Source organism: Molossus molossus, unplaced genomic scaffold (genome assembly GCF_014108415.1).
Source record: "Molossus molossus isolate mMolMol1 unplaced genomic scaffold, mMolMol1.p scaffold_m16_p_4, whole genome shotgun sequence".
NCBI lineage: Eukaryota > Metazoa > Chordata > Mammalia > Chiroptera > Molossidae > Molossus > Molossus molossus.
In genome coordinates this window covers 61,327,363-61,353,305 of record NW_023425377.1, presented here as the reverse complement: position 1 = coordinate 61,353,305, position 25,943 = coordinate 61,327,363, and the positions used below count along the sequence as shown (strand labels likewise).

At 40.0% G+C, this 25,943-nt stretch overlaps 1 pseudogene; it reads right to left on the bottom strand.

Moving 5' to 3' along the window:
* Nucleotides 1–1,831: 1,831 nt before the first annotated feature.
* Nucleotides 1,832–24,077, bottom strand: LOC118643806 (annotated as a pseudogene).
* Between the last annotated feature and the right edge of the window lie 1,866 nt (nucleotides 24,078–25,943).

Genomic DNA, 25,943 nt, shown 5'->3' with positions numbered 1-25,943 from the left:
CCAGTCCACTGAGTCGGTTGTTCCTTGTGTGGGCTCGCAGGGGGCAGGATGTTCGTAGGGAGAGGACAAGTGCCATTTGCTAAGAAGAAAATTTCTGAGTAGAAGCTTCTGGTTTTAACTTTTTTGGCTGGAGCAGGCAACATTTTTCTGACTGTAAAACTGGGTAAATTTACAGACCGGCTCCTAGGGAATGAAAAAAATGAGCCTAACATAGACAGGTGGCTTGGAATCCATTCTCGGGAATTAAAAGCAGGCCTTCAGAAGAGGAGCAGGAACACACTTGCTATAAAGCTTCGGTACTGTCTTTCACAAAGACACAGGTTGGACTTTCTTTCTGTGTTTAGTTATTTACTAGAATAAAATTCAAGAACCCAGAGTTATGGTCCTGGTCTCAACCTGACTTATTGTTGCACCCTAGCCATGTCCCAGCTCCACTGAGCCTCAGTTTCCATCTCTGTTAAATGGAAACAATAATGATGATGATAGTAACAACATTTTATTAGTTATATGTGTTCTAGCTTCTTCATAGATATTGGGAGATATATAGATATGAGGAGAATTTAAAAATATAAAATTATCTTATAAATTTTAGTCATTAATATCAGACTACCTTGGTGTTATTTGAAACTCAAGAAATTGGTGCCTTAAAAAGGTGGGCACTGACTATTTATATTGGTTCCTTAACAGGTCAGAAAAGCAGAGCTCAGGGCTGAGGTTTCTGTTGATGTAGATAAGGGATGGGGAACTTTTTTCTGCCAAGAGTCATCTGGATATTTATAACATTATTCACGGGCCATACAAAATTATCAACTTAAAAATTAGCCTGCTATATTTGGTTAGGCTGATTTGGTGAGACATGTGATGTCAGCAGGTATTGATTTCTCGGGGCCTTATATGGCCCGAGTGCCAGATGTTCCCCACCCCTGGATGAAAAGACACTTGTGTTCGAGTTGAAACCCTACTCATTCAGGTGAACAGGTGTTAATTGAAGAGCTTTAGGATAGAGAGTAGTACTGAGCAGAATCCAGTACCTCAAACTCCAGTCCAGGACAGCTCATCCTTGAATTCATGTTATGAGTCCTCCACTACCAGTGTGTAGCAATATCACTAGAAAGAAACTGGCTCCACAAAACACTCCCATTGGCAACATGACTTTGGCTGCTGCACTGAAAATCTGGAAGAAGGGTTATAGCAATCTAGCAGTAATAGAGAGTGGTTTTGAAGACCAACTTTGTAGGCAGTTACCATTTATCTCTGTATGACCTCCCCACAACCCCCAGAAGAAATACACAGAGTGGAGGAGGAGCCCTCTCCTCCCAGAGCCCAAGGCTGTGGGTTTCTCTTGTTCTTCTGGATCTGACGGTTTCTGTGTTGGCCTTTTCTCTGAAGGAAAAGCGAGAGTTATGGGAATGTTTGTATTTCAGCAAACAGGCTATATAACCTTCAAGATGTTTGTTTCTCTAATCCTCTTTTCCTTTCTATTCCAAAGAATCCCAAATCGAAGTACCCAAGGCTCCCATCCCTAAGCATCTGCCTGAGGAACCACGGAAGTATTTGAGCTCTCTCCCAGGCAGAATCAATGTCATTGCCAGAATCCACTTGGTTTCCCCTTTCAGTCATTGTGTTTTGATGGGAATAGCAGAGGAAACTAGATTTGAACCACTGAGAACACTCTGCTTTCTCAGGGCTCCAGGAAGTGTTGTGGCAGCCGTTTCCTGTCCTGGAAAATTACTTTTTTGGAGACAAGAGGGCAGCAGAGAGCTTTTCTCCTTGACCCACAGCAGCAGGCGCTGGTTTGAAAATAGCAAGACAGTGACAGTTGCTGGACTGGTCATGGAAGCTGGAACCCTGGCTGTCCTGAGGAGCTGAGGTTAGCAGTTGTGTTGGTTACTCTGTTGCTGCCCAGGGTACTGCTGAACAGTCTGGCATTATAAGGACCTGGGTGTGTGGGAGCTGAGAGCTCTTGACAAACACTGTAATTAAAAGGGGACACAAGTGTGTTGAAGGCGGAGTATGTCCCTGCCAAGGTCCTTTGCCAGGAATGATATTGCATTGTCTTCACTTGGCTGTTTGCTCTGATGGGGTGGAGGGTAAGGGGGTGTTGGCAGTCTCTGAGTCAATGGGAGATGTAGGCCTTGGAAATGTAACCTTTCCTGGGAGCTCCACACTCCTAGGCTCTACTTCTGCTTTGTCCTGGTTTAGGGACTGACTTGGAGATAATTACTTCATTTTCTTTCCCAAATACTTAGGGTCCCTTAAAGACTCTTCAAATAGGGTATTTTGTGTTTCCAGAATCTCCTGGCTCTGCCTGGGTGGCTCGTCTGGCTGGAAGCATGAATTAACAAGGGCAAAGCGCATTCCTGCTCCTTGTGGACCAGTCAGCGTTGTTCTGTTCCGTGGCTTTGGGCTGTACCCTGAACCTTAGTCCGCTAAAATATCACAGATAAATTAATGCAAATCAAATGCCTACCACAGCACACAATTTATAGTAGGTGTTAATCTATGTTTGCTCAGTGAATGAATGCAAATCCATCACAGAATCATAGAATTACAACAATAAAAATAACTTTAGAATAAAAATAACCACCTGCTGCATTCCTGGACAATATGATTTACAAGAGAAAAACATAATTCTGTGCCCCTCCTGCAAGTGGCAGTCTCAGGATCGCTCATCTCCATGAATGACCCTTCCCAAATGCTCTCTCTGTGCAAACACCACGCCGGATACAAAGGCTCTCAGGATTACAGGGTATGGAGTAGACAAGGCTGTAATCTAGGAAAGAATTCACCCTGAGCAGTGCTTTCTCCCCTCTGGGGAATGAGCCCACAGCAAGCATTGTGGAGGGGTTGGAGCGAGAAGAAACCTGGCCTGTGGGGCCACCAGGGTGACATGAGAACAATGGCCATTCCAACATGTTAGTGACCAGAGGGCAGAACTGAAGGCCAACCTTTCTGATTTTGCTGAGGCCCCAAACTGAGGAAGAATTGTTGATATACAGAGAATGGCACCACTTTGATAGCTGTCGGGGAAAGACCATCTGCTTTAATGGAAACATTTACTTTACAGAACAACACAACCTAAACAAAGGATGTTCCAGGTAAAGATCTTTGGATTCCTCTCGTGACTAGACAGAAACACTTGGCTCTCTGAACTGCAGGACAGCGTCTGCAGGGAGCATGGGGAGATTGTTTCTTTCATAAAGAAACAGAAGTTGGGATTGGAATTTGAGTGGCACCGCTTGCGGTCGGGAAAACTTGGTGGGTCTAGTATAGTAGAGAAAGAGGCAAGTTCTCCAAGGAATGGACATTGAGGACCCCGCCTGACAAAAGGGCATTACCGACTCAGATCAACCTGGGCTGGGACTGAGGCTCTCTGCTTAGCCGGCGTGCCACCCAGCCTGTCAGAGCAGGGTGTCCTTGTGTCACCTCCTCTACGGAAACCCTGTTAGGAACTCCAGTTGCTATGTTTTGTTTACCTTGGTTTCTTAGAAGTATTTGTGGGTTTCTGAGTGGAGATCATGTCTTTCCACACTGGTATGATAGAAAGCCGTGAGCATCACTCTCGAAGCAGGCTGCTGGTTCTGGATTTGACGAGACTCAGCAGAGTGGAGATGTGCAGGACACAGGGGGCCAAGGTGAGGCGGCCTCTGCACTCTGGTGGCCTTGGCCGCACCAACCTCCTGCTTCTGCTCAGTTTCTGTCTACTTTACATGCTCTTCTTCCATCTTTCCACTAATTCTGGTCTCCCCAGCCTTCAGAGTCCCGTGCAAATCCCTAGGCTGCCATGAAAATCGCCTGGCCTGCCAGAGAACAGCTTCTGATTGTCTTTATTACTTCTCTATGATGTTGCACAAAGTAATTAAGTGCTTAGCTTTGTCAACAGTGCGGCTGTGTTGAAATCCTGCCTCTGCCATTTGTTACCTGTATGACTTGACAAGTTACTTAACCTCTCTGAGCCTCAGCTTCCTTATCTGTAGAGTAGAAATAATTGTAGTGGCAATAATAATAGCATCTTCTCAGGAGGCTATTCTGAGCATTATATGAAATAGTACATGTAAACTATTAGTAAACACATAGTGAGAATTTATTTTATTTTTTATCCTCACCCAAGGACTTTTTTTTTTTTTTTTTCATTTATCTTCAGGTAGAATGGGAGGGACAGAGGGAAGAAGAGAGAGAGAAACATCGATGTGAGAGAGACACATTGAGTGGCTGCCATCCACACAACCAATCCAGGGCTGGGGGCAAAATGCAACTGAGGTATGTGCTCTTAGTGGGAACGGAACCCGGGACCCTCTGGTCCACGGGCCAACGCTCCACCCGCTGAGCTAAACCGGCCAGGGCCATAGTGAGAATTTAATAAAGGTAACTTTTATTACTAATTATTTGACACTCTGATCAGACAGCCTTTATTACTGATATTATCTTTCCATAGTATATAATTGCTTTGATTTTTAAATACTCTCATTTATTTGCTCAATAAATATTTGTGGTGTTTTATACTGTATATTTTAGAATAGACTTTAATTTTTGGAACCATTTTATATTTTCAGAAAAATTGAGAAGATAGTATAGAGAGTTCTCTTTACTCCACACTCAGTTTCCTTATTATCAACATCTAATATATTACTATACTGTGTTTGTTATAATAATTAACCAATATTGATACATTATTAACTGAAGTCAATTTTTAAAAAGGGTCTTTCTTCTGTTCCAGAATTCCATCCGACATATGACATTGCATTTAGTTCTCATGTTGCCTTAGGCTCATCTTGGCTGTGAGTTTCTCAGATTTTCCTTATTTTTGATGATCTTAACAGTTTTGAGGAACATTGATCAGATATATTGTAGGAGGCACTTCTGTTGAAATGCGTTTGATGTTTTCCTCATAAGACTGCAATCATGAGGCTGGGGAGGAGGTAGAGTGCCACTCTTCTTGTGTCATCATATTCAGGGTACAGAATACTGGCATGATTTATGACTGTTGATGTTGACCCCGATCATGTGCATGAAGCAGTTTGTCACATTTCTCCACTGCAAATTTCCAAGCTGCACCCTTTGGAAAGGAGTCATCATTCACAACTCATACTTGGGAAGTGGGAAATTCTGCATAGATTTGTCTCTTCTACTCAATTTATTTATGTATCTATTCAGTTATTGTTATTAATATGGATTAGTATGTTTATTTCATACTTTGGGTTATAATTCACTACTGTGTTATTTATTTTATTGCTTTATGTCTTTATTCCAACTTTGGTTTATTGAGAACCTCTTAGATGGCTCATGTGTCTTTTTGACATACCCCATCATTTTTGAAAAAAATTATTTCTTATTTTCTCGCACTATAGAATGCTCCAGGCTCATCTTGTATATTTCTTGTGCCTCTCCTAGAATTAGCCATTTTTCCAAGGGGACCTAGTTCATTTTATTGGAATATGGCATTAGAAACCAAGATCTAGATGCTGTATGTACTCTTTGCTATTGGAGTGTCATTTCTGATAAGCCCTCTAAATTGACAGAGCAAAGAAATACACGTGTGTATACTAACCCCTGTATATGCACATACACACATATCTATAAATATCTATATCTACAAATATTTCTATATGTAACTCTGTGTATCTACATTAAGCTAAACATGGATCTTACTGATGTTTTCAACTCCAGTGAATTAGCACATGAATTATTCTAGCCTCTTCCCTTTGCTTATCTGTGGGAAATTCTTACTCCAACAGTAAGAAACCTGGCTCCCACTATCTGCTATTCATTTAATTAATTGTTCAGCCCGCCCAGTGTGGCTCAGTGGTTGAGCGTTGACCCATGCACCAAGAGGTCATTGGTTCCATTTCTGGTCAGGACACATGGCCAGGTTGTGGGCCTGATCCCCAGTGGGAGGCATGCAGGAGGCAGCCAATTGATATTCTCACTCATCGAAGTTTCTATCTCTCTTTCCTTCTTCCTTCCTCTCTCTCTAAAATAAAGAAAGAAAAAAAATTAATTATTCAGTTCCAACAGACAGGTAGAGCAGTGTCAGAATTTTTCAACTGTATCCCCGTGGAAACAACTTGATCGATGAAAGTATGGTGCTATGTGCAGTTCATTTTGCCTTTAGAATTTTTTTTTTTTTCAATCCTCACTGAAGGATATTTTTTTATTTATCTTCAGATACAGTGTGTGTGTGGGGGGGAGAAACATCGACATGAGATGGACACATCAACTGGTTGCTCCCACATGACCCTGACCAGGTGACCAGGGCCGGGGACAAACTGCAACCGAGGTACATGCCGTTGACCGGAATCAAACCTGTGACTCATTGGTCCGCGGGCTGATGCTCTAACCACTGAGACAAATCAGCCAGAGTGCCTTCAGTATTTTTAACATACTTTAAAAATTTTTTTATTGTGGTAAAATACATGTAACATAAAACTGACCATTTTAAGTGTGCAGTTCAGTGGTGTTAAATGCATTCACTACTACCCACCTTCAGAACTCTTTCCATTTAGTAAAACTAAAACTATAGTCATTAAATAATAACTCCTCACTCCTACCTCTTCCCTGAAGCCCCTGGAAACTACCATTCTTTTAGTTTCTATGATTTTAACTATTCTAGATACTTAATATACATGGGATCATATAGCGTTGCTCCCCCCCCCCCAAAAAAAAAACTTTATTGTTTCTATTTGTTCCATGGCATGGGAGAGGGCCCCAGAGTGGTAAAAGGCAGCCTAATGGTTGCAGGGAGAATCTCAGGCAGAAGCCAGACACCAGGGGGTTGCAGATGGGTTCCTCAAAGGCATATGGGCTTCAAAGCCTCCTGGTGGTGCTTGAGGACAAGCCTTTTGTAAAGATACTCACCCAGCCCAGCCCGGGGTCAGCCAGCTTGTGGAGGTTAGTCAGGTGGTCACCTATATTCTTGATGAGTTTCACCTCCTCATCCAGGAAGTGGTTCTTCAGGAAGTCACAGGGATGAGGGTCTGTGAGGACAGAACACAGGGCATGCAGATCTAAAAGGCCCTGGTTCAGGTTCTTCTCCATAGTGGCTTCCATGGCATCCCAAGTTTTAACCCATTCATCTTGGAAAGGCTTGTGCTCATCCTGGAAGAGAGCATGGCCACAGAGCTTGTTTTGCATCTTCAAGAGATACGTAGAACCCTCAAACTTCTCCTCTGTCAACTCATGGAAGAAGTGGTCCATGTCCTCCAGAGTCACATCACTGAGGTGGAACTAGAAACCCAGAGAGAAGTAGATGTAGAGGCCAGTGGATGCAGGTTGATTAGGTGGTTGATGGCAAATTCAACAACTGAATCTAAAATATATAATGAACAAGCAAAACAGAAACAGACTCATAGGTACAAAGAACATTTTAAAGGGTGGCAAGGGTGGAAAAGGTAAAAGGATTAATAAATACAAAGTGGTCATTATAGAATAGTTATTGAAATGTAAAGTACAGCATAGGAAATATAGTCAATAATATTCTTTTTTTTAAAAATTATTTTTATTAATTTATTTTTGTCACAGATGTTTCTCTTTTTTTCCTCCATTGATATCCTCCTCCCAATTCCCCCCTTACCCTGCCCCATCTCCAGTTTTGTTGTCTATGTCCATTGGTTATGCATACATGCATATAAGTTCTGAGGTTTGTCAGTCTGTACCCTACTCCTATGTCTCTGGGTCTATTTTATTTCGTCCATTATATTCCACAAATAAGTGAGATCATGTGATATTTGTCTTTCTCTGCTTGGTTTGTTTCACTTAGGATAATACTCTTCAGGTCCCTCCATGTTATCTCAAAGGGTAAGAGATCTTTCTTTATTACAGCTGCATAGTATTCCGTTGTGAATATGTACCACAACTTTTTTATCCACTCATCCATTGATGGACACTTGGACTGTTTCCAGATCTTAGCAGTTGTAAATAGTGCTGCTATGAACATAGGGGTAGATATATTCTTTCTGATTGGCATTTCAGGCTTCTTAGAATATATTCCTAGAAGTGGGATCACTGGGTCAAATGGCAATTCCATTTTTAACATTTTGAGGTAACACCATACTGTTTTCCACAGTGGCTGCACCAGTCTGCATTCCCATCAGCAGTGTACTAGAGTCCCCTTTCCTCTACACCCTTCCCAACACTTATTGTTTGATGATTTGTTGATGGTGGCCATTCTGACAGTTGTGAGATGATACCTCATAGTTGTTTTAATTTGCATCTCTCTGATGATTAGTGATGTTGAGCATTTCTTCATATGTCTCTTGGCCATTTGTATGTCCTGTTTGGAGAGGTGTCTATTTAGCCTCTCTGCCCATTTTTAATTGTGTTCATTGTCTTCCTTTTGTTGAGTTGTATGAGTACTCTACATTTTTTGGAAATCAACCCCTTATCTGATGTATCATTGGCAATTATGCTCTCCCATATAGTGAGTTGCCTTTTCATTTTGATGGTTGTTTCTTTTGCTGTGCAGAAGCTTTTTAGTTTGAGGTAGTCCCATGTGTTCATTTTTTCCTTTGTTTCTGTTGCCTTAGGCATCACATCAGTGAAAATTCTGCTGCGTATGATGTCTGAAATTTTGTTGCCTCCACTTTCTTCTAGGATTTTTGTGGATTCATGACTCACATTTAAGTCTTTTATCCATTTTGAGTTTATTCTTGTGTATGGTTTAAATTGGTGGTCTAGCTTCATTTTTTTTTTTTTGCATTGTAGCTGTCCAATTTTCCCAACACCATTTATTGAAGAGGCTGTCTTGACTCCACTGTATGCTCTTGCCACCTTTGTCAAATATTAATTGAGATATTGTCTTTGGTCAATTTCTGGGTTCTCTGTTCTGTTCTACTGGTCTATCTACCTGTTCTTGTGCCAGTACCAGGCGGTTTTGATTACAGTGGCTCTGTAGTATAATCTGAAATCTGGTAATGTGATCCCTCCTACTTTGTTCTTCTTTTTCAAGATCGCTGTGGCTATTTGGGGTCTTTTTTGGTTCCATATAAATTTTTGGAGTATTTGTTCTAGTTCTGTGAAATATGTCATTGGGGTTTTGATGGGACTGCATTTAATCTATAGATTGCTTTGGGTAGTATGGACATTTTAATGATGTTAATTCTTCCAATTCATGAGCAAGGTATATGCTTCCACTTTTTTATATCTTCCTCTATTTCTGTAGTTTTCTGTGAAGAGGTCCTTTATTTCTTTGGTTAAGTTTATTTCTAGGTACCTTAATTTTTTTGCCATAATGGTAAATGGGATTGTTTTTTTAATTTCTCTTTCTGTGAGTTCATTGTTGGTGTATAAGAATGACAGTGATTTCTTTTTTTTTTTTTTTTTTGTGAACATTTTATTTTTATTTTTATTTATTTATTTTTTTTCCACATCTTTATTGTTGGATGTAAAATGTATTACAGATGTTCCACAGTTTTCCCCCATTGACCCCCTCCTCCCCACTCCCGCCCCCCTCCCACCTTTTCCCATACTATTGTCCGTGTCCATTGGTTATGCCTATAAGTTCTTTGGTTTATTTCTTCCCACCCCCCCAACCCCTTTCCCTTTGAGGTTTGTCAGTCTAGCAATGAATTTGTGCTTCTTAATCCCTTCACCTTTTTCATCCATTCCCCCAACCCCTTTCCCAACTGGCAACCAACAAAATATTCTCTGTATCTATGAGAATGTTCCTGTTCTTCCTGTTCATTTTGTTTGTAGATTCCATTGTTGATAGATATGTATTCATTGCCATTTTGTTTGTTCCTACATTTTATCTTTTTCTTTAAAAAGACCCTTCATCATTTCATATAATAACGGTTTGGTAGTAATGAACTCCTTTAGCTTTTTCTTGTCTGGGAAAGTTTTTATATGTCCATCGATTCTAAATGACAGCTTTGCAGGATAGAGTAATTTTGGTTGAAGGTTCTTGGTTTTCATCACTCTGAATATTTCTTGCCACTCCCTTCTGGCCTGCAAAGTTTCTTTTGAGAAATCAGCTGACAGCCTAATGGGAACTCCCTTGTAGGTAACTAGCTGCCTTTCTCTTGCTGCTTTTAGGATTCTCTCTTTGTCTTGAACCTTTTGCATTTTGATGATGATGTGTCTTGGTGTGGGCCTCTTGGGGTTCATCTTGTTTGGGACTCTCTGTGCTTCCTGGACTTGTATGTCTGTTTCCTTCACCAAGTTAGGAAAGTTTTCTGCCATTATTGTTTCAAACAGGTTTTCGATTTCTTGTTCTCTCTCTTCTCCTTCCGGCACCCCCAAGATGCGAATGTTGGCACGCTTGAAGTTGTCCCAGAGGCTCCTTACACTATCCTCATTTTTTTGGATTCTTTTTTCTTTTTGCTGTTCTGGTTGGGCGTTTTTTGCTTCCTTATATTCCAAATTGATGGTTTGCTCCTTGGATTTACGTACTCTATTATTGAAGCTATGTAAATTATTCTTTATTTCAGTTAAAGCCTCCTTCGTTTCTAACTGTGCAGCGATCGTTTCTGACTGGTACTTTTTTATGCTCTTGAGGCCCTCACTGAGTTCATTGAGCATCCTTATAAGCAGTATTTTGAACTCAGCATCTGTTAGGTTGCTTATCTCCATTTCGCTTAGTTCTTTTCTTGGGGTTTTGTTCTGTTCTTTCATTTGGGACCTGTTTCTTTGTATCCTCATTTTGCTGCCTCCCTGTGTTTGTTTCTGTGTATTACTTAACGAGAGGTATGGGGCTCGCTGAGACCCGATGCTGCTCGTTTGAAAGAATTTAGGAAAAACCTGAAGCAGGATCCAAGACAGGCCAATCCTATGGTTAAGCAAGTAGCAACAGCTTGGGTGAGCCTAAAAGTTGGGTGGAGCGGGGCCTCAGGGAGTCAGCAGGGCGGGGCTACCAGTGTGAGCCAGGTTGCTGGAGTCCCAGATATGGCCACTGTCTGCCGCCCCAGGGAAGGGCTCACCAAAGGAACAAAGGCCTCTGACAGCACGTTTGTCCCCGAGAAAGCCCCCTCTCCAGCCCTCGCTCCAGTGCCAAACAGCTCAGTTCCTCCCTGTATTTCTCTGGTGCCCCTGGAGCTGCCTCCCCTCCGAGCTTAGAGGGAGAGAGTCCGACAAGTCCGTGCGCGGGCCCTTTAAGGAGCTGCCTGTGGCTCCAGCCAGGTCAGCTTCCCTGAGCCTCAGTTCCCGCTGGTTTTTCCAGCCAGAAGTTATGGGGACTTCTCTTCCTGGCACTGGAAACCTGAGCGGAGCACCTGGTGTGGGACAGGGACCCCTCAGTCCTCAGGAAGGACCTTCCCAGCCTCGGGAGCCTCCTGATTTTTATCCGCCACACTTGGGTGTGGGACCAGCCCGTCGTGCCGCCGCCGTGCCGCTGCCGCCACCCCTCGCGCCGCCGCCCCTCCTACCAGTCTGGATGTAGCTGCCTTTTTTTTTTAATTCCGTAGTTGTAGGACTTCCATTCAGCTTGATTTCAGGCGGTTTTGGATGATGGTTGTTCTGTAGTTTTGTTGTAACTTGGATGTGGTTGTGGGAGAACGCGATACTGCGATTCCCTACGCCGCCATCTTGACCGGAAGTCGACAGTGATTTCTTGATGTTAATTTTGTGTCCTGCTACTTTGCCAAATTCCTCTATTAAGTCTAGTAGATTGTTGATGGACCTTTAGGGTTTTCTATGTGCAATAGCATGTCATCTTCAAATAATGACAGTTTCACTTCCTCCTTTCCAATTTGGATCCCTTTAGTTTTTCTTCATGCCTATTTGCTGTGGCTAAGACTTCCAGTACTATGTTAAATAAGAGTGTTGAAAGTGGGCAGTCCTGTCTTTTTCCTGTTATTAAGGGAAATACTTTTAGTTTTTGCCCATTGAGTATGATGTTGGTTGTAGGTTTTTCATATATGGCCTTTTTTATGTCAGGAAATGATCCCTCTATTCCCACATTGCTGAGTGTTTTTATTAGAAATGAGTGCTGGATTTTGTTGAATGTTTTTTCAGCATCTATTGATAAGATCATATGGTTTTTATCTTTCATTTTGTTTATGTGGTATATCACATTTATTGATTTGAGAATATTGTATCATCCATGCATCCTTGGGATGAATCCCACTTGGTCATGATGAATAATATTTTGATGTATTGCTGGATCTGATTTGCTAATATTTTGTTAAGAATTTTGCATCTGTGTTCGTCAGAGATATTGACTTGTAGTTTTCTTTCTTTGTAATGTCTTTATCCGGTATTAGAATTAGGATTATGCTGGCCTCATAAAATGAGTTTGGAAGTCTTCCATCTTCTTAGATTTTTTGGAATAGTTTGAGGAGAATGGGTATTAAATCTTCTTTGAATGCTCGGTAAAACTCCCCCATGAATCTGTCCAGGCCTGGGTTTTTGTTTTCTGGGAGTTTCTTCATAGTCAATAATATTCCAATAACTATGTATTGTGTCAGATGGGTACAAGATTTGTTAGGATGGACATTTAGTAATTTATAATATGTCTAATTATTGGGGTATATAAGTAAAACTAATATAATATTGTGTGTCAATTATAATTGTAATTGAAAAATAAAAAATGATTTAAAGTAAAATAAATTAAATAAATAAATACCCTGATTCCACATAATATTAAAACAGTGCATAAAATAATAAACCATAAAAAAATGTTCAATTAAAAAAGATGGTGTCATCTGGATCTCCAATACAAGATGGCTGAGGCAGTTTCAAAGGTCATGACTGGAAAAGACGTTGGAGGGTGGTCGGAAGCTGGAAGAATGGGTGTCCCTGGGACTGTTCCATCCAAACACTGTTGAAACAAGAGACAGATCTGGGAGGGTGCTGAGGGCACTGCCATATTGTCTTTTTTTAGTGGCTTATTTCAATTAGCATAATGTTCTCAAGGTTCATCCATGTCACAGCATATGACAAAATTTTCTTTCTGTTAAAGTCAGGATAACATTCCATTGTATATATACATCACATTTTGATTATTCATTCATGTGTCATTGGGCTGCTTCCACATTTTAGCTATTGTGAATAATGATGCTATAATGTGGATGTACATATATTTCTTTGAGACTTCGCTTTCAATTCTTTTTGACATATAGCTGTGAAATTACTGGATCATGTGATAATTCTATTTTTAATTTTTTGAGGAACTACAATGCTGCTTTCCACAAAGGATGTGTATTTTACATTTCTACCACACAATGCACATTTCAATCTCTCTGCATCCTCACCAACACCTGTTATTTTTTGTTTTGTTTTGTTTGTTTGTTTGTTTTTGGATAGTAGCCATCGTAATGGGTATGAAGCGGTATATCAATGTGGTTTTGATTGTAGTTCCCTGATGATTAATGAATTTTCATGTGCTTGTTGGCCATTTGTACAGGGTGGGGCAAAGTAAATTTACTTTGTTCATATGTAAAATAATACAATAATTAATAAATAATCATGTAACCTACACTACCATTTTTTTTTACATTGTTTAAATGCTGACTCTGACTAATATGTGGCTTGTAGATAAACAACATGTTCATATAAGAATCCTAGGAACTAACTTCAAAAGATACAGACATCGACCTTCAGTAATTCCAGCTCTGGGAGATTTACTGACCTTCAAATGTAAAGCCAGGATGACGTAAAACTGGGATCATGAAAACCAGGATGACATACACCAGACCATTGCTTGACCAGTTTTGAGGTCCTTATCAGAATGGACTGTACTGGTCTGCACATAGAGAACTTTTCAATCCCCTCCCCTTGATCTCTCTGTTCTTCTTTCCCTCTCCCTCCGTATAAAAACCACCGCCTGCACTAAGATGTTAAGATGGGCTTTGCGGCAAGAGGCCCCCATCTTCTCAGGTTGTCAGCACTTGAAAAAACCACTTTCCTTCTCACTAGCCCCTGTCTCATGAGTTTAGCTTTTGTTGTGTCAGGTAGCTGAACCTGGGTTTTGGTTACAACAGTATAAGAACATCCCTAGCCAGGTGGCTCAGTTAGTTGGAATATCATCCCATACACCAAAAGATTGTGAGTTTGATTCCTGGTCATGGCACATAACTAGGTTGCAGGTTTGATCTCTGGTTGGGGAGTATATGGGAGGCCACTGATTGATGTCTCTCTCTCTCTTTCTCTCTCAAATCAATAAAAACATATTTTAAAAAATAATACAAGAATAATCTTTGTGTTTTATGTACTCACAACTGTAAACTTACTTTTGCCTCACCCTGTATATCTTATTTGGCCAAAAGTCTATGTAAGATCTTTGCCCATTTTTTAATTGGGTTGTTTGTTTCTGTTGTTATTAAGTATAGGAGTTTTAAAATATATTCTAGATATAAATTCTTTATTAGATTTGTCATTTACAAATATTTTCTCCTATTCTGTGGCTTTTCTTTCCACTCTATTGAGTGTCCTTTGATGCACTAATTTTCATGAGGTCCAATTTGTTTATTTATTTATTTTATGTTTTCCATGTCTTTGGTGTCATATCCTAAAATAGTTATTACAAAACTTAATGTTATTAATCTTTTGCCCTATGTTTCCTTCTTAGAGTTTTATCATTTTAGCTCTTATGTAAGGGTCCAACTTCATTTAAAAAAAAAAAAATGGATATCCAGTTATCCTAGCACCATTTGTTGAAAGACTGTCCTTTCCTCATTGAGTAGTCTTGGAACCCTTGCCAAAAATAATTTTACCATATAAGCAAGGGTTTACTTCCAAGCTTTCTATTGTATTCCATTGCTCTGTGTGTTTGTCTTTATGCTGGTACCACATTGTTTTGATTACTGTAGCTTTGTAGTAAGTTTTGAAATTAGTACATGTGAGTCCTCCAACATTTTTTTGTTTTCAAGATTGTTTTGTTTATTTGGTGTTCTTTGAGATTCCATGGGCATTTTTTAATGTAGTTTTTATTTCTGTAAAAATCACTGTTGAAATTTTGATAAGGATTGTATTGAATCTATAGTGCTTTGGGTAGCATCCAATATTTTGACACTATTAAGTCTTCTGATCCATCAGCATGGGTTGTCTTTTGATTTCTTTATGTCTTTTGAAATTTCTTTTAGCAATGTTTTATACTTTTTGTTGTATGAGTCTTTTACTTCTTTAAGTAAGTTTCTAAATATTTTATTATTTTTGATGCTATTGTATATTGAATACATTTTCTTAATTTTTTTGCATATATGGCTTTATTATGCTGAGATAGCTTCCTCCTATTCCTAGTTTTTGAGTGTTTTTATCATGAAAGGGTATTAAGTTTTGTCAGATGCTTTTTCTGTGTCAGTTGAGATGATTGTGTTTTTTTCTCTTCATTCTGTTACAGTGGTATATTACATTGATTGATTTTCATATGCTGAATTATTTTTACATTCCAGGAATAATTCTCACTTGGTCATTATGTAAATCCTTTAAATATGCTGCAGAATTCAGTTTGCTAGTACTTTGTTGAGCATTTTTGCATTAATGTTCATCAAGGATATTGGTCTATAGCTTTCTTTTCTTGTTGTATCTTTTTCTGACTTCAGTATCAGTACAAAAATGGCATCATAAGATGAGGTTAGGAAGTGTTCCCTCCTCTTAAAATTTGGGGAAAATTTGAGAAGAGTTAGCGTTAGTTCTTATGTCCATGTTTTATAGAATTCACCAGTGAAGTCATCAGGTTCAGGGTTTTTCTTTATCAGAATATTTTTGATTATTGACTCAACTACTTACTAGTTATAGGTTTATTCAGATTTTTCATGATTTAGTCTTGGTATGTTTTATGTTTCTATGAATTTGTCTATTTCATCTAGGTTATCCAATTTGTTGGTGTATAATTGTTCATAGTTACTCTCATAATCCTATTTATCCTACAGAGTCAGCAGTAATGCCTGCATTTTCATTTCTGATTTTGGTAATTTAAGAATACTCTTTTTTTTTCATAGTCAATCTGGGTAAAAACTTGTCAATTTTGTTGATCTTTTTGAGGAACCAACTTCTGGTTTCATTGATTTTCTCTGTTCTATTTAACTTATCTTTGCTCTAATTGTTAGTCTTTCCTTTCTTTTACTAGCTTTAAGTTTAGTTAGTTCTTTTTTTGAGATCCTCACCTGAAGATATTTTTCCATTTATCTTCAGATTGAGTTGGGGGGGAGGAAGGGAGGAGAAGAGAAAGAAACATCAATTGGTTGCCTTCCTCATGACTTGGACAAGGACCAGAGACCCAATGCAGTTGAGGTACGTGCCTCTGACCAGAATCAAACCTGCAACTCCTTGGTCCATGGGCAGACGCTCTAACCACTGAGCAAAACTGGCCAGAACAAGATCTTCCATATATATATATTTTAAATACTTTGGGGCTACTTTTTGAAAAATTTTTTCTTCTTCTTTTTTTAATCCTCACTCGAGGACATTTTTGCATTTATCTTCAGATAGAGCAGGAGGGAGAGAGTGGGAAAGAGAGAAAGAGAGAAAACATCAATGTGAGAGAGACACATCAACTGGTTGCCACCCACAAGACCCCAACCGGGCCATGCAACCGAGGTGCATGCCCTTAGTGGGAACTGAACCCGAGACTCTCTGGTCCGCAGGCTGATGCTCTAACAGCTGAGCCAAACCAGTCAGGGCAAAATTTTTTTTTCTTTATTGATTTTTTTAAAAGAGAGAGTAAGGGAGAGGGAGAGAGAGATAGAAACATTGATGAGAGAGAACATCGCTTGGCTGCCTCCTGCATGCACTCCACTGGGGATTGGGCCCATAACCTGGGCATGTGTCCTGACAGGTGATCGAGCAGCCGGTGACCTCTTGGTGTGTGCATTGATGCTCAACCACTGAGCCACATTGGCTGGGCTGTTTGTATGCAATATTTTTTTCCATCCTTTCACTTTCAACCTATTTGTGCCTTTGGATATAAAATGAATCTGTTATAGAGAGCATTTACTTGGATCATGTTTTTTAAAATCCATTTGGCCAGTCTCTTCTTTTGATTGGAGAATTTAATACATTTACATTAAAAGCAATTACTGATCAGGAGAGACTTACCACTGTTATTTCCCTATTCCCTGTAAACCTATATAGCCTTTTGTCTCTCATGTCCTCAAACTCTTCTTTTCAGTTTAGTTAAATTTTTCTTAGTGAAATGTTTTAATTCCCTTATTTCCCTTTGTGTATATTCTATAAATATGTTCTTTGTGGTTTACCATGGGAGTTACATTTAATAACCTAAAGTTATAACATTCTAATTTCAATTTATAGCAGCATAACTTCAATAACATACAAAAATTCTGATCCTTTATAACTTCGTCCCCACCCTGTCTTTAGCATTACAGTCTCTATTCATTTCCAAAGTTATTTACGTCAGTACCTTTCCCGCCCCCCTCCTTTAGTGAAGTTTTCATTCATTTGTGATACAGTTAGTATCTCTTTTTAAAATATTTATTATTGAGTTTGAGAGAGGAAGGGAGAGGGAAAGAGAGAGAAAATATCGATGTGAGACTGGAACACTGATCAGCTGCCTGCTGCACACCCCCTCCTGGGGATTGAGCCTACAACCCAGGCATGTGCCCTGACCAGGACTTGAGCCAGGAACCTTGAAGAGCACCGGCAGCCCAACCAACTGAGCCACACTGTCCAGGGCCAGTTAGAAGCTCTTGTCACAGGCTGCATTTCTTCCTGAGATCTGACACCTTAAATAAATTTTTAAAAATTTACATGCATTTAGGATCTCTCTTTGTGATGTGAAAAGTTCTGTGGGTTTTGACAAAGCTATGTCATACATAATCCATCATCACAGTATTATACAGAAGTTGCACTGCCCTAAAAATTCTCTGCTCCACCTACTTCTACCCCACTCCTTCCTCTGAGTCCCTGGAAACCTCTGATCTTTTTACTGTGAATGAACCACAATTTACTCACCTATGGAAGAACAGCATGGTTGCTTCCACTTTTGACAATTATAAATAGAGCTATTATAGACATTTGTGTGCAGGATTTTGTGTGACTATAAATTTTCAAATCAATTGGGTAAATATATAGGAGTGCAATTGTTTCAAAGCTTCAGCATCTGGCGTTGTCAGTTCCTTGGATTGTAGTAATTCTGATGGGTACGTAGGTAGTTGTGTCTTCCTGTTGACTTAATTTGCAATTCCCTGATGACAAATGATGGTTAGAATCTTTGTATATGTTCATTTGCCATCTATGTCTTTGGTGAGGTGCCTGTTCAAATATTTTGTCCATTTAATTAATTAATTAAACCAATTAATTAATTAATTATTTTAATCCTCACCTGAGGATATGTTTTTATTGATTTGACAGAAAGAGGAAGGGGGAGAGAGGGAGAAGGAAACATTAATGTGAGAGAGAAGCATGGATAAGTTGCCTCCAGTACGAATCCCAACTGGGGATCAAACCCACAACCTAGATATGTGCCCTGATCAGAAACAAAACATACAGGACGACACTCCAACCAACTGAGTCGCCCAGTGAACCACCCAGCCAGGACTATTTTGTCTTTTTTTAAAATATCCTTACCCGAGGATATTTTTCCATTTATCTTCAGACAGAGTGGGGGAGAGAGAGAGAGAGATCGAGACTTTGACAGGTTGCCTTATGCAAGGTCCCGACCAGAGCTGGGACCAAATTGCTACCGAGGTGACCTTGACCGAAATCAAACCTGGGACTGTTTGGTCTGCGGGCCCACCCTCTATCCACTGAGCCAGGGCTATTTTGTCCATGTTTTTTTTTTTTATCCTCACCCGAGGACATTTTTTGTCCAGATAGAGTGGGAGGAAGAGAGAGAGAGAGAGAGAGAGAGAGAGAGAGAGAGAGAGAGAGAGAAACATCGATGTGAAAGGGACACATTGAGTGGCTGCCACCTGTATGACTCAACCAGGGCCAGGAACAAACTGCAACTGAGGTATGTGCCCTCAGTGGTAACCAAATCTGGGTCTCTCTGGACCACCGGCCGACGCTCTAACCACTGAGCAAAACCGGCCAGGGCTATTTTGTCCATTTTTAAATTGAGTTTTTGTTTCCTTATTAAGTTTTAATAATTCTTTGTATATTTAGGATACAGTCCTTTATCTGATATGATTGCAAATATTTTCTCCAAGACTATGGCATGACTTTTCATTCTCTTAATAGTATCTTTCGTAGAGCACAAGTTTTAAATTTTAATAAAATCTAACTTGATCAATTTTTTTTTTGTGAATTATTCTTTTGCTGTTATTACCAAAATCTCACCTCAAACCCAAGGTCATATAGATTTTCTTCTATGTTTTCTTCCAGGAGTTTTATTGCATTGCATTGATATTTAGGTCTATGATCAATTTTAAGTTAATTTTTGTGAAAAGTGTAAAGTCTGTTCTTAGATTCTTATTTAAAATTTTTGCATAAGAAAATCTATTTCAACATCATTTGTTGAAAAGACAATCTTTCCTCCATTGAATTTCCTTTTCTGTTCCTTTGTGAAAGATCAGTTGACTATATTTGTGTGAGTCTATTTCTAGGCTCTCTATACACTTCCACTGATGTATGGCTCTATTGTCAACGCCACACTGTCTTGATTATTTGTAACTTTATACTAAGTCTTGAGTTCAGGTAGTGTCATTCCTTCAACTTGTTCTTGCTCAGTATTGTGGTAGTTATTCTGGGTCTTTTGCCTTCATATTGTGTTTCAAACTTCTTTGATTATCAAGGCCTTGCTCAGAGCCTTATAGAATTATAGGTTCTAAATTAATCATTCACTGTTTACCCCTGGGTACAGCCTAAGCTATTCTAAGACTGCTGGAAAAAATATATTTTTAAAGTTGCCTTAATGTTTCCATCTGAAAGTTTTCAACATTGTGAATTTTATATGTAATGCAAATGGATTATTACTATTATTATTAAGCACTAGAATTCTTCTTTGGAAAAAATTGTCATTGTTTGGCAAAGTACATGAAAGCATGAGCCCAGGCAAGAAAAGCGGTGGCAATATGCCCTGCTTGAAACACTGAGAACTCTCTCTATTCCCAAGAGGGAGGATCCAGAGAGAGGGAAGGAAAGAGAAAACGGGAGGAATTAGCAGATAAAATGAGACTGGGGTCCACATCTGATGAAACAACCAATAGACATTTCACAGTTTAACATGAGGGAGTTCTGAGGTTTAATTAGAAAATCCTCTGTTGCTGTACATGACACTTTTGTCTCTCACCGTCTCAACTCATTTTCAGTAAAGTCTACCACATTACGAATGCTGTGTGTGAAAGTTTTGTTTTGTTTTAGGAATTTGAGTTTCACTTTGACAGTGAAGAACAGAGGTAGCATCTAAGGAAACGGAGGGTGAAATGAACCCGCTAGGAAGGAGCAAGCATCTTGCTGAACGTCTGGATTTGGCAGGGCATGAATGAGGGTGTGAGCTGAGCTTATGGGTTCTCAGGAGCCCAGCAGACCCAGCCCAGCTAGCACCTGCATTACCATATGACAGAAGGGACTCTTCTGCAATTCTCAAATTACTTTAACAGCATTATTTTCTTTGATTCTATTAACAGTCATGAAAAGCAAATCCTTTCTTTAGACTGTGCAAATTAACTCTACCTACATTGGGCTGGACATTGTGATTAATTACTGGAAATCTGCTTATGTGACATCTTATATCCCAATTTAATTTTTACATTTAAATGTATTCAAACATATGGTAACAGGAAGGGCCTAACAGTTTCAAAAATGAAAGAGAAATCAATAAACATAGACTGAAACATAAAATCAATAAACAGACTGAAGCATAATATCAATAAACATAGACTGAAAGAAACCGTAGAGACTTTACAGATGAGAAAGCCTAGGTATAGGGACATGAATAACTTTCTTAAGGTCACTTAACTTTTGAGCAGTAGATTCATTGGACCAATTTGAAGAGAAAGCCTACCATGGGCCACCTAAGATCTAACTCGGCCGTGGAAGGGAACTTGGCCAGTACAAGAATGTTTATGACTTTAGATCCTTCCTTCCTTCCTTCCTTCCTTCCTTCCTTCCTTCCTTCCTTCCTTCCTTCCTTCCTTCCTTCCTTCCTTCCTTCCTCCCTCCCTCCCTCCCTCCCTCCCTTTCTCTCTCTCTCTCTCTCTCTCTCTCTCTCTCTCTCTCTCTCTCTCTCTCTCTTCCTTTCCTTGTGGTAAAAGAAAACTGGAGGAAAAAAAAGAAAGGTCTACATGGTCATGAAACACTGAACTCCAGCTGTTTTCAGAAGCTCTTCCTTCAGTCCAATTTTGGAGGAGTTTAGTGGATGAGACACTGACAAAGAACAAAGTGGTCAGTTAGGCTTTTCCCCACTTAGTGCTTCTCCCAGGACTGGAGATAGCCAACTGAAAACCAATCGACATATATTTCATTTTTGTTTTCTGTATAAATAGTTGGCTTATCTGAAATAACCTTTTTTCAGGAGCTAATAGCCATAAATTTCTGTAGCTGGACATGTTTAGAAATGCCTCTTAGCTATTTATGTTGATTTATTTTGTCTGTATTTGTGCAATCTAGCTTTGGACATGGAAGCAAGTAGCCTGGTCACTAGTCCTCCACCTCTAACGATTTAAACCCTCTCCTGTGGGAAAGGCACCATGTGGAATCCCATGGAGTTACAGCTCAGCCCAGGAGAAAAGATCACATCTTGGAGAATTATTTTCAATTCTTTTTGTAGAACTTTAGTGCGCATTTTCCCCTGACCGTTTTGAAATCCATCTAATCTAATCAATCTTTCTTTCTTTCATCTACAACTCCATGTCCAATAATATGGTGGTTTTATGTTATAGAGTATTAACTCACTGGCATATCAAATATACAAAAATTAAAATGCCAATACTGTTTCAAAGCTATGTGGCTTCATGGAAAAGCATATATGAAACATGTTAAGTCACCGTTGCATATATTTCATCATAGTATAAAAATTTATGTACACACTTGGATAAAGTTTAGACATTTTCTGAAAAAGAGGAGTGTGAGCTAACAATTTTGGTAACCTAATATACACTGGATTTATCTCACTTAATCCATGAGAAAAAGCTCTGTAGATGAGACATTATTACCTCCATTTAAAGATGAAGAGTCTGAACCTCAACAAGGTCAAGTAACTTGCCTAAGGTCATACAGCTAATATAAAGGTACCACCAGGGCTACCAGAGAGTTCTAAAGCTAAAATCTTTGCTATTTTTTTTTATTTTTATTATGCAATGTTGCATTCAGAGAAATCTAAGCAATTATTGATTTAGGTAAAGGGCTTAGAATTACAACATTTTTGGTTAAACATTAAAATAAAAATATGCAGATGTTTTTGTCCCCTGTATATTCTCTGGATGACTAATTTCTGAGTTGGTGGGAAGGACACATGAATGGTACAAGAGAGAAAATTAATCACCTTTCTATTCTTCTGCTTCTGGAATAATGTAGTTACCTCTCTGAGCATCCATTTCCCAGGCAACGATATATATGTCTGAGGTCTAAAGTCAAAAGGCTTCCATAAAAAGAATGACATAGTTTAAGGCCTGGATGTAAGACAGAGCAATAAAGCAATCAGTATGGGCAGAACTAAACTTAGATGAAATTCAGAAATAGAATTTAGTTCTTTTCTTTCCAAGACTCCAGCATTCTTTCTTGGCTTTCCCCCTCTCTTTCACGTTGATTCACTGTCAGTATCACAAGTTGTCTCTATTGAAAAGAATAAACTTATTCATATTTGGTGATTAATGGTCCATCCACTTTAATTCCTTACTTCTCCCAGGAATATTCATGTTTTAGCTAGAGATGGATTCTTCAGGTTCAAGAGTAATCTGCAAGGATGAAGCTTCATGTATCAGTGAGCAAGCATCAGTCAGCCAACAGCTCCCCATTCCCCCGAAATCGCACAATTGTTTGCTTCCTTGATGAATCAGAGATGAGACCTAGCAAACTGATTCAATTCAGTTCACTACTCTAAGGTTAATTTTTCCATTCAATAGAGAAGTAGCTGAAACTCAGGGGAATTGGAGACACCTGCCCTCATCTCACAGTTAGTAGGTGATGGACAAGTTAGAACCCAGTACTTCTCTTTAGAATCATAGAATCAGAGGGCTGGCAAAGATCTTAGGGCGCACCAGGCATGTCCATCCTCCTCATGACCTCCTCACCAAATTCTTGTCATCACCCCAGTGACAGAGAACCCATATCAGTCCAGTGGCTTTTCATACATTGCTGAGCTGAGCTCTGTGTCACCTTGATTCCACCTATCACAACACAGAAAAAGTCTCATCTTCTTCTCTGACGCCCTTGGCCCTGACTTCCCTTTTCCAGGTTAAATGTTCTTAGTTTCTTCAACTGTTCTTCATGTAACCATTTCAAACCCCTGGATCATCCCAATTATGCTTTTCTGAGCTTGCTACCATTTACTTCAAAGTTTGGTGCTCAGAACCAAACTTAGTACTCCAGTTGAGGTCTTGATTCATTCATTTCTTCATTCACTCAGTGTCAAACTTCTCTCAGCTCAGTGCAGAGTAGGGAGTGATGGTAGCTCCATTGCTCAGGACACAGCACCCTTTTGGTTGCTGCCCATCAAATTAGTTTTGGTTTTTAAGGGCTATGTTCACCTAGCTCTTTTAAGTCCTTTATCATGGCCTTCTATCATAGCCTGTGCCTCCTTCCACCAGGCTGGTTCTCTGTGTGGGAAGCTGGCCCAATTTTTATGAAAACCCATCATGCTACTCTGGAGCATGTGCTGCCACAGACTTTTAAAAATATATTTGGGTTGTAATGAGAACACCTTTACTCAGATCCCAGTCCAGCTTTTGTTCCTTTGTGATGCCAAAACTGACATGCCCTCTGTCTGTCTCCATAATAAAACCTGATCTGTAGGACATGAAGCCATCTCTCCACTCAGGGGTCATTGTGGAGCCAGCAAGAGGGGTGGTGAACTCACACATGCACAGAGGTACTTCACAGGCCGTGGAAAACTACCCGACCACTTCCGTCCTGGTTGATCCCACCCTTGGTTGTCTCTCCTCCCTCGCTCTGGCTCTTCACATGCAGTTGAACTGACTCACAGGAAAAAGACGCAGCAACCCAGTAACAGGGTACACGACTTCAGCCACGGTCAAAAAGGCATTTCTGGAATCGGGATCTGGAACCAGGAGGCTGCAGAACTTGGACATCTGTACTGGTGGAGTCTTTCATGTGTCTTTCCTCACCCATGCCTTTGATGAGTCAGATCTTCCTTGAAGGAAAAAAAAAATCATCAATGACAATCTAAGTATAAACAAGCAGGGAGTGAGGGAGATTCCAACTGTTCCAACTGAGAGAACAACATCTCCCCGCATCCCCAAGCACGTGCTCTGAATACTCCCTGCTTTTACTCCATAAAATAACTCGGCAGAGCTCATGCATTTCCATCCTTCTTGTTTTCATGTTACTTAGGTCAAGTTTAAACTTTTCTGGCTTTGAGCTGGAGTTCTGACGCTGCCTTCACATTTACTACCCACAAATTGTAATCAAAAGCTGTGTTGTCACAGGCATGTTTCTTCCCTCATCGGGAGCCACCTCCACTGATCCATCTCTGCACACACATTTCTTTAAAAAAAAGTTTTAGTATTGCCAATTTTAATTTGGCAGAAGGCAGTGTAAATGTTATGTCAGTGCTAAGACACTACTTAATCCTGATAGATGAGATGTCAGGGAAGCGTGACGCTAATTGACAGATGTTAAATGACACCTGCTGCCCCCGGTGGTGCACCAACAAGCTCTGCAGTTCCAGGATGTGTGGAAAGGACCGGTGGCAACTGGACTGACTGTGGTGGTTATTTCTCAGTCTATACAAATATCAAATCATTATGCTGTACCCCTGAAACTAATACAATGTTATCTATCAATCATATCTCAATAAAAACAAAGAAACCAATGAAAAGCCCCTCAAAGACAAGAAAAATCCAGCATCGAGGATGGAATTTTTCTGTCTTCCACAAGCAGTCAAAGTTGTCAGTCCTGGTGGGTCAGGGTTGGAGACAGGTAAAAATTCTTCTAGATTATCAGGTTAACCTCACACCCAGGTAGTTTGGGCTCCTTCAGCTTTGAGAGGGATTACCTGGAAGGAGCTAGGCTTTCCCAGATTATAGACAGTCTTTTGATGATGCAAGAAATTCCAAGAGGAGGAGGCTTGAGAAGAAAGTAAGAAATGCTGAACATCTGTTCTCTGTAAAAAGAATGTGCATGCCCCCCAAAATTCACCCCAGCTCCTCCCTTCCTGGCTCCTCCAAGTAGCTCTCGTGTGTCCTGGCACCTGTGAGGCTGAGTAGGCAAACCCGTGGAGAGAGGCTAAGCAAGTGGACTGTAACCTTGGACGTTAGTATTAAAATAATACTGATGCCCGAAGCCCTACCTGCAGAAATTGTAGTGAACTTGGTGCTAAGCAGGACTGGGCCTTTGTACGTTTCTGTGAAGACTCCCAGGATATTCCAACATGCAGCCAATGCTGACACTGTGGGAGCAAGGGCTAGCCTGCAAATGCAGGAGACTGTGGGGGGCACTGGTGCTTGAGATTAAGTGTTGCTGGACTTCTACCTTCGACAGAAGAAAACCAGCACTGATTTCCCATGCACCACTTTAAACTGACAAACCTCAAAGGGAAAGGGGTTGGGGGGGTGGGAAGAAATAAACCAAAGAACTTATATGCATAACCAATGGACACAGACAATAGTGTGGGAAAAGGTGGGAGGGGGGCGGGAGTGGGGAGGAGGGGGTCAATGGGGGAAAAATGTGGAACATCTGTAATACATTTTACATCCAACAATAAAGATTAATATATATATATATATATATATATATATATATATATATATATATATCCTACAGCCATACCAATGAGAAAATGGGACTTTCCCCTGTGTGACACCCCATCACCTTTCCAATGGGGGCCATGCTCATCACTGGATGGGGTGGAAACCGTCCAGTTAGAAGGGGCCATATGGGATCTAACCTCAAAATCTCTCCAAAACCCCCTTTCAGGCCCAGAGCAGACTCAGGAA